The sequence below is a fragment of the Panthera uncia genome, assembly GCF_023721935.1.
Source record: "Panthera uncia isolate 11264 chromosome B3 unlocalized genomic scaffold, Puncia_PCG_1.0 HiC_scaffold_1, whole genome shotgun sequence".
NCBI classification, from domain to species: Eukaryota; Metazoa; Chordata; class Mammalia; order Carnivora; family Felidae; genus Panthera; species Panthera uncia.
This window is the reverse complement of record NW_026057582.1, coordinates 15,738,733-15,750,091: the sequence shown is the minus strand read 5'-3', so window position 1 is coordinate 15,750,091 and position 11,359 is coordinate 15,738,733. Positions and strand designations below refer to the sequence as shown.

General features: G+C 40.0%; 1 long non-coding RNA gene across 1 annotated transcript; it reads right to left on the bottom strand.

The window, feature by feature from the left end:
* Nucleotides 1–235: 235 nt before the first annotated feature.
* Nucleotides 236–5,268, bottom strand: LOC125908974 (uncharacterized). The gene is made up of 2 exons (XR_007453509.1): nucleotides 4,459–5,268; nucleotides 236–432 (listed from the first exon to the last, which is right to left on the bottom strand). It is a non-coding gene; the product is annotated as an uncharacterized LOC125908974 (long non-coding RNA).
* Between the last annotated feature and the right edge of the window lie 6,091 nt (nucleotides 5,269–11,359).

The window sequence follows — 11,359 nt, the reverse complement described above, 5'->3', positions numbered from 1 at the left end:
ACTGCTCAAACTGATATGAATCTTATTTCTTCTGAAGATCTGTTTCGTTTCCTTCAATATTGGCTTATGACCACTACCGATTAAAACTCATTGAAAAACCAATGTACTTCATATTCTTTTTTTAGTTGCGAAAAAAAGAACCTGTTACAGATATTAATGGTATCATCTACGTCATGAGGATATTGGGAGAATTAATGTGAAAAATGGGATAAATAAAATACACCAGAGTCCTTCATGAAATGGAAAGTACTCTTTATCTATAAAATGGAAATTGACCTCCTTTTTTCCTATTCTTTTCTTTTGATCTTCCTTCTTTCCTTCTTTTTCTTTCCTCCTTTCCCTTTCTTTCTTTCTTTCTTTCTCTCTTCCTCTCTCTCTCTCTTTCTTTCTTTCTTCTTCTTCTCCTTCTTTGTTCTTTCATTTGCCAAAATGCTACAAAAAAAAAAAAAATGTTATTGCTTTTGAGCTTTCCACTGGCCTTTGTTCATTGAGTACCAGGATGCTTAAGGTCTGGGAAATTAGAAGATGCACACATTGTGCAACTGTGAGTTTTATTGTGATGGTTATTTGAGAAAGTCTGAAGATCACCTAAGTATTCCCTTATTAAGCATATATCTCCAATCAGACCTGAAGCACAAGCCAGAATTAAGAAACGGAAATAATTTAGGCTCGAAATGGGCACTCTGGTATTCACACATCTCTCCCAGAACCACTCAGCGTGAACGCATTTCCATTTGAGAGTCAGAGGCTGCCTTCGATTTTAGTCCACTTTCCCATGCCACTCTAAATGAGAAATTGAAATAAACACTATGCCACTTTCACAATTCTGGAAATAGTAGCATTTGGGCAGCAAGTTTCATGTCATTTTCCTATTAATGCCAATTTCCAAGGTAAACCAACCTATAATACTTTTGACAGGTCAGTGGCTAGAGTAATAGAGAAATTTCAATATATCAGTTTTCATTTTATATTTGGAGGGAGAAAAAGCTGAATGTCACTCCAGCAGTTCAAATTTTCTAACAAAACCTACTGATACATGAAACTCTCATGTATTGGGTCTCCGTTCTCAGGGGGAAAATACATTTTAATGTTTTAATTCCATTTATTTATCATTATAATTTCATGTCCTAAGGAATTCTGCTCGATGAACTTTAATTTTTTTTTCCCTCCATATTTCGTATAACTAGTTTTCAGTTACAGGCTATGCGGTATTGTGCAGGTGTTAAGACAACCACTTAATTGCAGAGTCCGGTGGAGTTGAATTTACGTATATTCTTCGTATCAAAGTGAGGAAAATCTTGGTAGAAGAAATTCACCAACAGTCTGGGACAAGCCCTTTTGCAGGTCCTCAGACTAATACGAACTTGGACTTGCAATTTGGTTTCCCCTCTTGAAAATAAAATACAAATGACTGATACCGCATGACCCCGGAAATCAAACTGAGCAAGAGGAAATCTCATAGGAATTAAATGCAAGTTACACGTTTCCTCTCTAGTTCTCTTGGAAAATTATGTTCGGAAAGACGGAGAGAAACAAATAGCAGGAAGGAGACGAAAAATCTTTGGAAGTATTTTTCATACAGAAGAAAGCGAAACACAAATAAACAACAAATAAACAAAGGAAACCCATTCCAGATACACTTTGCCCCTCAAAGATTAAGCTACTTTGTATAGAGCAATGTTTCCAGGCTGGGCTTGGAGACAAAGAGGTGTGAAGTCAAATTCCAATTCTGCTACTTACAAGTAACTGGGACATCATCCTTCATCTCACTTACTTCAGGCTCCTAAAAATTGTAAAGTAAGCATAATAGTTGCCACAGGGCTGATATCCACCGCCTGTGAGATTCTGAAGCCCTTGAACCATAAATAACACCCATACAGAGTCTATCACAGATCCTGACTCCAGTAAGCGCTTGGGAACTTGTTTATCTGTGGGATGTACTGTTGCCATTTCCCTTGCTGGTAACACAATCTCTCTTTTAGGGGTGCCATGTCTCCTCAGTAACCCAGTGGGTCAGCTTAGGATGACATCACCTCCCGGGCATCACGAGTGGAAGTTTGAAGCATGCCTAGCCCATGAGGCGATTCCTAAGTCTATTGTTTGAATAATCAGTAAAGAAGCCCTCTCTTCTTCTGGATGCCAAAGGCCATTAAGCCTAACGTTTACACAGGCTACGTGGCTACATCATGGCGAAAGCCTCCCAACCCACCCTCCCAGAGCAAAGAAGAGTAGAGAGGCTGTGCTGAGGAAACCAGTGACCCCATGGGTCCAGCTTTACTGGAAGCCAATCCCACATTTTGAGCTTCCTGGAAACTTGAAACCATAAATTCTCTGTTTGGCTCAAGCTAGCCTGCAGGAGGTCTCTTGTCACTAGTGGTCCATACTGAGTCCTTATCATTTTTCCCTCGTAGCCTCGTAGCAAGAAATTCATGTCGGTAGGAATTTCAGAAGGGAAATAATGAGTCCAATCTCTGAGTTACTTCTCATAGATGAGAGTAGCCTGGGAGGAGTCTGGCTGGAAGGTCACTTGGATCTGTATACTAGAAATCCTACACTGAAAATGGGCCGCTTCGTGTGCTGCGATCCAGGAAGGAATTCAGTTTAAGAAGGAAACTTAGCAAGTAGAAAGATGGTCATAGTTAGAATAGCTCTAGTCTATGTCCTTATGATCTTAGACTTGAACGCTCCAAAGTGAGACCTACCAAGTTGTGTCTCATTTCAATTCTCTAATTGCCCCTTACAAAACAGTAAGAACATAGACACCTTGTCTAGGAGATTCGTTGTGCTTTTTTCTTCCTTCTTTACACATTATATTATTTTTCAAGGATTCTCCATGAATTATCAACTGTCTCTAAAGGCTCTAAGGTCAGAAGATTCTCCCTATATATGACAAATTTGGACCGATTATATATTTTTCACAGAATAGAACATTTTTTCTATCTACTCCCATTTAGTCCTTCAAAAAATTTCATTTTGTTCCTGGTTTAACCTACATCACAAGGTCCCAAGGGTTACTTAATCATGAAAGGAGGTTTTCCTCATGCTCTTAAACTAGATGATTATGTTTACCATGATAGCCTTTAAAAAGTTAGGGGTGCCCGGGGGGCTCAGTCAGTTAAGTGTCCCACATCAGCTCAGGTCATGATCCCAGTTCGTGGGTTCGAGCCCCACATCAGGCTATATGCTGACAGCTCGGACCCTGAATCCTGCTTCGGATTCTGTGTCTCCCTCTCTCTCTGCCCTTTCCCTGCTCATGCTCTGTCTCTGTCTCTCTCTCTCTCAAAAATAAAATAAACATTTAAAAAAAAAAAAGCATTGAAAGTTATAAGTCCATGAAAATCAACCTTTTTAAGAACCATGTATTATTTCCATACCATAATGCTTAATTTTTTATGTAGGCTAACAACTGGATGAAATGTGACCATACACAGGGCTGAGCAGATTGTTTTTACCTTAAAAGGAATAAAGAACAGTCAGGTGTTGGAATATAAAAGAAGTAACACGTGCAGCATCCTGCAATTTGTGAAATGACTAGCGGCGAAACATTTTGTTGGAATCATTTGAATTTGACATTTACTAATTCTTTACTCTGAAACTGCAGTAGTTAGGGTGGGTAACTCTAACTGCTGTGCTAAACAACCTCAAATCTCAATGATTTAACTCAAAAAAAAGGGGGGGGCATTTTCTCAGAAAGGAAGGCTAAATTTAACCTAAAGCCATTACTTATCATTTCTCCCAAATCTTTGCAAATGATAAAATTAATTTTGTTAAAAAGAAGACCGTAGGCCTAAAATGGAGTCACGTAACGTTAAGGACCCACACGAGCAAACCAAGACTTAATACCTAACCTAACTTCAGTTTCAACCACCTCCCCAACCACAGCACCCCCAAGGAATTTAATCTGAAAGATTAAGTCAAATGGCAGTTCTTGATCAGCACTAGGAAATTTACTGATACACCCCCTCCCTTCTCCTTGGAAAGGTGACCTTGTCTAAAACAATGAATTCTCTGCTAATAATTTTTTTCTCACTCCCTCTCTGCTTGTAAAACCCGTTCCTTTTCTCCAGCTCGATGCAGCTCCTTTCTATTTGCTAGATGGGATACTGCCAGCTTCATGAATCATTTCATAAAGCCAATTAGACCTTAAATTTTCTCCATTGATTTTTTGTTTTGTCATTTAACCCTCCCCAGCACCAACTATTAGATTAGTGTCTAATTGTTATCATCAGTATTTGCAAAACACAAGATTAAGAAGGGGAGTTTTCCTACGACTTCTTTTATGCTTCAGGGGTGGTAGTGAGGGAATAACGACAATAACGACACTATTTTGATCACACTCTGCCTTTTCAACGATCGTGGTTTTTACAACAACAACAAACTCTGAAATGTGAACACCGTCCAAACCCGCAGGCTCTTCAAAAGCCTGTGAGCTCAGTTTTGAAGGTTCCATGACCCTACCTGGAGCGGACGATATCTGAAACATTGTACCAACTCTTCCAAGTAATAACAGAGTTTTTTTCTGTATTTGCGTGCTATCCATATTAAAGACAGAGTTCGGCATTCATTGTGTATCTGCCGTTCTTGAAACAGGGTGGAGGGAATGTTTGAAGCTTAGGGATTTGCCTGTCTTGGTTTAACCTAGGTTTAATACCAAGAATGGCGCTGCAAATGGCCCAGTGGGTGAAAGACACAAGGCCTAATTAACTGCCCGATACCTTTCTTGCCCAGACAAGCTAATTTTCATCAACATTGGCAGTCAAGGGCATGGGTCCTGGAGGAAGAACGGGAGATAAAGTCCACCTTTGCCACTTGCTAGTGATGTGATCCCGGCAAAAGAGTGAACGTCTTACTTCTTTTCTTGTCAGTTACAGGAGAATGTTGAAGTCACGTGAGGCGATTATTAGGGGATGGCATAAGGAAATACATAAAATGGGCAGCAAAAATAATTGATGACGACTGTGGTTAACCTTACCCCCTTCATGAGGTCCCTTCCCACTGGTAAAATAGGCCTAAGCTGCAAGTCCGATTTTTGGAAATCTGCTTTGGGGGTTTGCTTATCCTGGTAGTTATCAGCAAAAGCCACGCCCACATTTGGTATGCGTCTCTTTAGGGCTTGTTATCTCAGGTGTAACTGTAAGAAACCTTCCAGAAGTTCGACCGCCCTCTGCACTCCTTTTTTTCACACTGACAGAAAGGACTCCAAAGTGCCCGCTATGAGATAGGCAGAAATCAACAAATTAACAAACCAGCGAAACTGTGTTTCAGATTTCCAAGATAATAGTAACTGCAAACCTCCTGGGCCAAAAAGTTCTAAGCAGAAACAAACTGCCAGGCTAAGATCCCTAGGGGCGGTCTGATGCCATTCTATTGTGCAGTTTAGAATAGCACTAATCCAATAAGTTTATAATTTTGAGAGTTTTTTTTTAAATTAATTTTTATCATCTGTAAAGATTTGGGAGAAATGATAATAATGGCTTTAGGTTAAACTTGGCTTTCCTTTCTGGGAAAATTCCCCCTTTCTCTCTCTCTCTTTGGAGTTCAATCCCTGAGATTTGAGGCTGTTTAGCACAGCAGCAGGAGTTACCCACCCTAACTACTGCAGTTTCAGAGTAAAGGATTAGTAAACGTCAAATTCAAATGCCTCCAACAGAATGTTTTGCCACTAGTCAACTCAAGGGCTGGCTTTATGAACAATCAAGTCGCTGGTTTCTAGGACACCTTCAGATTGCCTATTTTATGCTGGTGACATAAAGAGCAAAGTGAGCTGTGTTCAAGTTCAGGGAACAGTTGCAGAGCAGCTAACCCTCCCCCCTAACCCCGGTCGGTCAGCATGAGTCGTCGGTGTGAGGCTGCAGTTGTGGACTTGTGCAAAGACCCACGCTGAAGAAGACGCTATCATCTCAAACACGCGGCTTCCCAGAACCTCCTGGTGTCTGCAACTCATCAGCTGACTCCTTGTTACTTTCCTCAGCCCAGAAGGGACACACATCACTTTCATTCACCGTCCGCTGGCATGAACCAGTCATGTGGCCCCACCTTGCCTGAACGAGGGGCTGGAAAATATAGTGTCTGTCTCGCAACAACTCCACACCGTGTAAGGGAGCATAAATTTTTATGAGATAGCTAGCTTTTTCTGCCACAGACTGGTAATGCGTTTGGAATGTAAAGGAGAAAGTAAGTTTCAAGTGATCGTGAAATTGGCCTGCTTTAATTCTACTGCCGGCTAAAGAGGGAGCAGCAGGTGGCCAGGACCTGCTGTGTGCACACTCGCCGGCCGCCGCCGGGGTCAGCTAAAGCTACTAAAGCAGATGGGAGCCTTTCCATTTCTGCTGAAGGTCAGTGGGATCTGCTGTCCTCCAAGTGACCGCCAGGGGGTGCTGCATCACAGGCCAGTTTCCCGCTGGGTTTATTCCAGACTGGTGGGTTTCATGTAACTCATAAAAAGGGCCTAGGAACAAAGATTGGGCAACAAGATCTCTTACCAGAGGTTTACACAGCAGTGAACAGGCCATGAACAGAAACTTCCAGGATGACTACAGACAAAAACTATTACTTCCAGAAACTGTTTTCCAGAACCTAGAAGAGAAAGTGGCGACGTTTCATATCTCAGGGATACTCACAATCACGTGGGATTGCTTCAAATTGTCCCATAGTTCTTCCTAGAAATATGCTAGAACTGACCATTAAGGTTCTCTATGCTTTGCTTCCCTTCCTAGATAGTGTCATATTATTTTGTCATATTTTAAATTGTTAATTATTCTTTTTGATTGGGCAGCCCCAAACATAACCTGTTAGTGGGAAAATAATTGAAGTTAATTAGGTCCATGCATTTATAAATCCAATCATTCATGTGTCATGTGTTTATTGGGCACCAAAAGCCGGGTACTGAGCCAAACCAGATGGAAGCAACCCCTTCATCACATGCTTCCAAGCTCGAAGTGAAAGAGGGAAAAAACAGGTCATGTGAATTGGGCACTGTCTCTGAAAGCTTCTGCATGGAAGTGACACGTCAAATCTCATTCATGTCATTTGCTGTGTCAAGTCACATGGCCCTGCCTGAGTTCTGCAGGCTGAGCAAGTGTAATTTTCCCAGCAGAAGAAAAAGCCCAAGATTGGGCAGATAATAACATAGCTTTTCACAATTGCTATCTTCTAGCAATTATAGCAAGGTTTCCACCTCTTCTGGTTCCTCTTCCAGAACCTGGCTCCCAGGTGGTTTATTACAATAACAACAAGTTTTCGACCAAATTCTGCCAAACAACATTTACTAGAGAATAGACCCCCCACCTGTCAAAATATTTTTCATTCTAAGTTTGAGAAATTCCCGTTCTCTGGCTTCAGACGTTCTGATAAGCAAGTGCCTGGAATGAAACTTTCACTCCAGGACAGAGGCTATGATGTTCTACTAGAGAAAATAGTCAAAAGACCCTCTGTTGTTGGGCCAAGCTATACAGGAGGCCATCGGAACCACGGGGATCTGGACGACCGTGCTGCTCTGAAGGGATGTGGCATCTGGGCCACCCGAATCCCTACATTTCGTTTTGATGCGGGGATGATGAACTGCAACAATTATTCTAGTCAAAGCCATGTCTTTCACATCTCTTATCCTTCATGAATAAAATTATTTTTTAACAACCCATTAGTAAGCCTCCCTCTGTAGATTTCTCTAACAATATTTGTGGATCCCACAGAAATGAAGATTCATGATGAGGATACTTTAAATGCTAACCAAACACCTCCAAGGAGAATCAAGGTAACTGAAACACCCACATACATTCTACCCTTTTACGGAAGTGTAAAATCCTATACAGAAATATTTCACCTTTAAATATTTATACATATTTCAGATAAGACAATATCTTCTTATAGAGCCAATAAAATACTATCCTAACATAATTAGTAACTCCCTAATATATTTCAATACCCAATCAATAGTCAGATTTTTCTAACTGTCCCAGGAATGTCTTTTGTCTCTATTCTGTGCAAATAAAGATACAAGTCAAAACTCTATGTTACATCTCATGTTCCTTCTAATGTTCAACAGTCCCTGTTTTTGTTGTAAACTTGGGGCTCTCTTTTAGCACTGAATTGTCGAAAATGCCAACCAGATCCTAAAGCTGTGGTTAACCTGTTCTTCCTGATACCAGGCGAGTGTTTGGGGGTGATTTCATTTTTGTCCATCCTTTCCGCTGAATTTTCAACTCACCGATTGAGAATTCGAAGAGGAAATTGTTTGAAGTTCTTCTTCTGAATGAAATTTTTCTATGGTTATGGTTTATGTACCAAGAAAGCTATAACTTAGGGTTTGGTTGTGTTTCTGGTTTTGGTTTCTGGTTTCTTTTCTTTTTTAGTTTTATATTTTTCTGGAATGATTCGTTAATTTTTCTAAGTTTACCAAAGTTTGCAGCTTTTACCTCAATAGAACAGGAATATTTTAAATCCCATAACTGGAGCAGTATTGTTTTAAAAAGTCTTTCTTTTTTCCTCATTATTAGGGTGTTAATGTATTAGGAAGAAACAACAAAGGCTTTTTGTAAAGGCTTTTTCTAAGCAGTTTAATATTCTTTGTCCAAATTTTAGATTCTCGGAATAAATGCCTTTTACAAATGCAAATCAAAACAAAACCAAAAACAAAAAACAAAACAAAACAAAACACTTGGCTTTGATGAAGAATGCATAATTGTTTTGTATGTTTTGTATAATGCCCCACCTTCCAAATTGGCCTAAATGCTTCCTCATGGTGTTATTTGGTTTATGTGATAGTTATATATTGCTGCATGACAAATTATCCCAAAACTTAGCATCTGAGACAAGAAACACTTATTACCTCATAGGGTTTTTTGTTTGTTTGTTTGTTTGTTTGTTTGTTTGTTTTTTTGCTTGCGATTCAGAGTTATCAGGGTAATCAGTCAAATTATCACCTGAGACTTCAATCATGTCAAGGCTTGGCTGTGGGGGGAAGATCCTCTCCCAAGTTCAATCCCATGTTGGGCTCAGGTACTGGGTGACTGACTATTGGCAAGAGATATCCCTCAGTACCTTGTGTAGGCTTCTTTCCAGGGCAACTCACCACATGGCAGCCTGTTCCATCAGAGTGAGAGGGTGAAAGAACAAACAACAGAGGGCAAGCAACATGGAAGCTAGATTGTTTTTTGTAGCCTAGACTCAGAAGTGAGAACCCATCACCTTTGTTGATTTCTATTCATTAGAAGTGAGTCACTAAGTCCAGGCCACACTCAAGGGGAGGTGAAACAAGATATAAATAACCAAGGAAGTGGGGATATTGGGATCTTGCTTCTGTATCCTCTGTAATTCCTACAAATGATAGAAAAATACAGAAACTTACTTAGATTGGTGATAAATATCTTCGATACAAACACACGAGGGTGATGTTTTATATTTTAGGTTGTATGACACCTGGGATACATATATAATCATCCCATTAGTACCAAAGCTAAGACTAATTGCTACATAAAGGTAATGGCAGCCTGATTCATCCATGGTAAAATTATGCTTCCCCCCTTCCACCAGAATGTGATTGGTCGATTTTATTTTGGTACCACATAATTGTCCATTCACAAAATAGTCTTAGGATTGTATGTTGGTAACCACAAAGCATATTTTTGTTTTTTTTTTAATTCTGTTATTCATTCCGTGTTTCTATCTGGACTTCTATGCAGTAGAGCTTTCCCTCTTGATAAAGGCTATTCAGTTACCCTGAAATACAGCACCTATAAGAAAGGCAAGAAAACTGTCCAGTTCATTTTTAAAAAATTAACTCCAAACTTAGTTTTCAGTACTCAGTTTCCTGAAGTCTGACTGTGTATGTCCAATCAACCCTGTCTCGTGTAAAATCCTCACTGGGTCTGTTTTGTGATAACTCTCTGAGAAAACAATTACGTTTGATCACTTCTCTTATTTGTCTCACGTTGTTATTGAAATTCCCCTAATATCTATATTCCCTAGTCACTTTTCTTACCAAATCCCATGCAGCCCAGTATAAGAATGTACTCAGCTTATTAAATGCCACTTTTCTGCCATGGTATCTCCAAGTTGTGTCTTCAACCTTTCAATTATATCATTTATTGGATATTGGATTGATTCTCACATATTTATAACAGCCTAATCCTAGTATTCATTTTCAACTTGCTCTGTGCCCACGGTGTCTCCCGTGAACATATGAAGTGGCCAACTCCTGCTCTTTTGTATGACCTCAAAAGTAATTTAGACACCAATATTCATTAAAGTATGAGTACCAGTGAGACAGAATACCTGCCAAGAAATCATCCCCATAAAACTGCGGGATGATCTGTTAGAAAATTGCCCCCAAAGTGGCAATTTCTCCGTTTGTTTTATGAGCTCTTGTCATTTTGTTGTTGTTGAAAACTGAAATTATATGATGCCCCCTCTTAAACCAACATGACATTTGAGACAAACTGTGGTAGACAGGAAGGATCTGAGGGCAATAAAATTATCACAGATTCTCTCCAAGTTGGTGAATCTCTATTATTGATGCCCTGGATAATAAGGATGGAAGTTCCAGAGGACTGGGATTTCCAGGGGATCCCTACCACATCACGGTCCACTCCACTGTGCACATATCACAGTTCCATTAAACGACATAGCTAAAACGTGGATTAGCTATCTCATTAAGTCTTTGATTGTTAGGAGACTCAGAGACCTGCAAATAAAATGAAAAAGCCAATACCTGGTTTTTGCACTAAAATTCTATAGCTCTGCGAATCCTGGTTGAAGCAGTCCTACCCACATACGTGTTTTCATGCAGAATGTGGCCATTATGCTTAGTCAGTCCTGAAGGTCGTATACCCTTGACGTAGTCCAGTAAAATTCTGCCTGGTGAATAAACAAGTATGCCTATGGTTTCATACTTCCGTCCATATTCCAGAATGGCTTTCATTTCTGCCTTGAGTGACACCAAAATGGTAGTGTTTTACATGTGTCTTAATTTTCCCTCGTTGCAGGTGGCCCTGTCAAAGTGGAGAATGGGGTTGTGAGGGACTATTGTCTTTCAGTGATTCTAACCCACTGATTTTCAGCTACCCAAACTACCATCAAAGGCATCACCTTCAATATTCCCTGGAAGAATTTTATACTTCTTCCCATTATACGTGTTCGGTTCACATCCCTATGATCCATTTACTGATCAGGAATCTCTAGATGAGACATTTCTGCATCTGATTCTGATATTTAAAACAACAACAACAACAACAACTTTATCTTCTTCATATCCTTGCTCAGTTTTCTCCTCAAGGAGGCCTTTTCGGACCACTATATCACAAATCTCCATCCCCAACCCATCATCTCTAACACTTAACAATTAAGGACCATGCTTTTCACA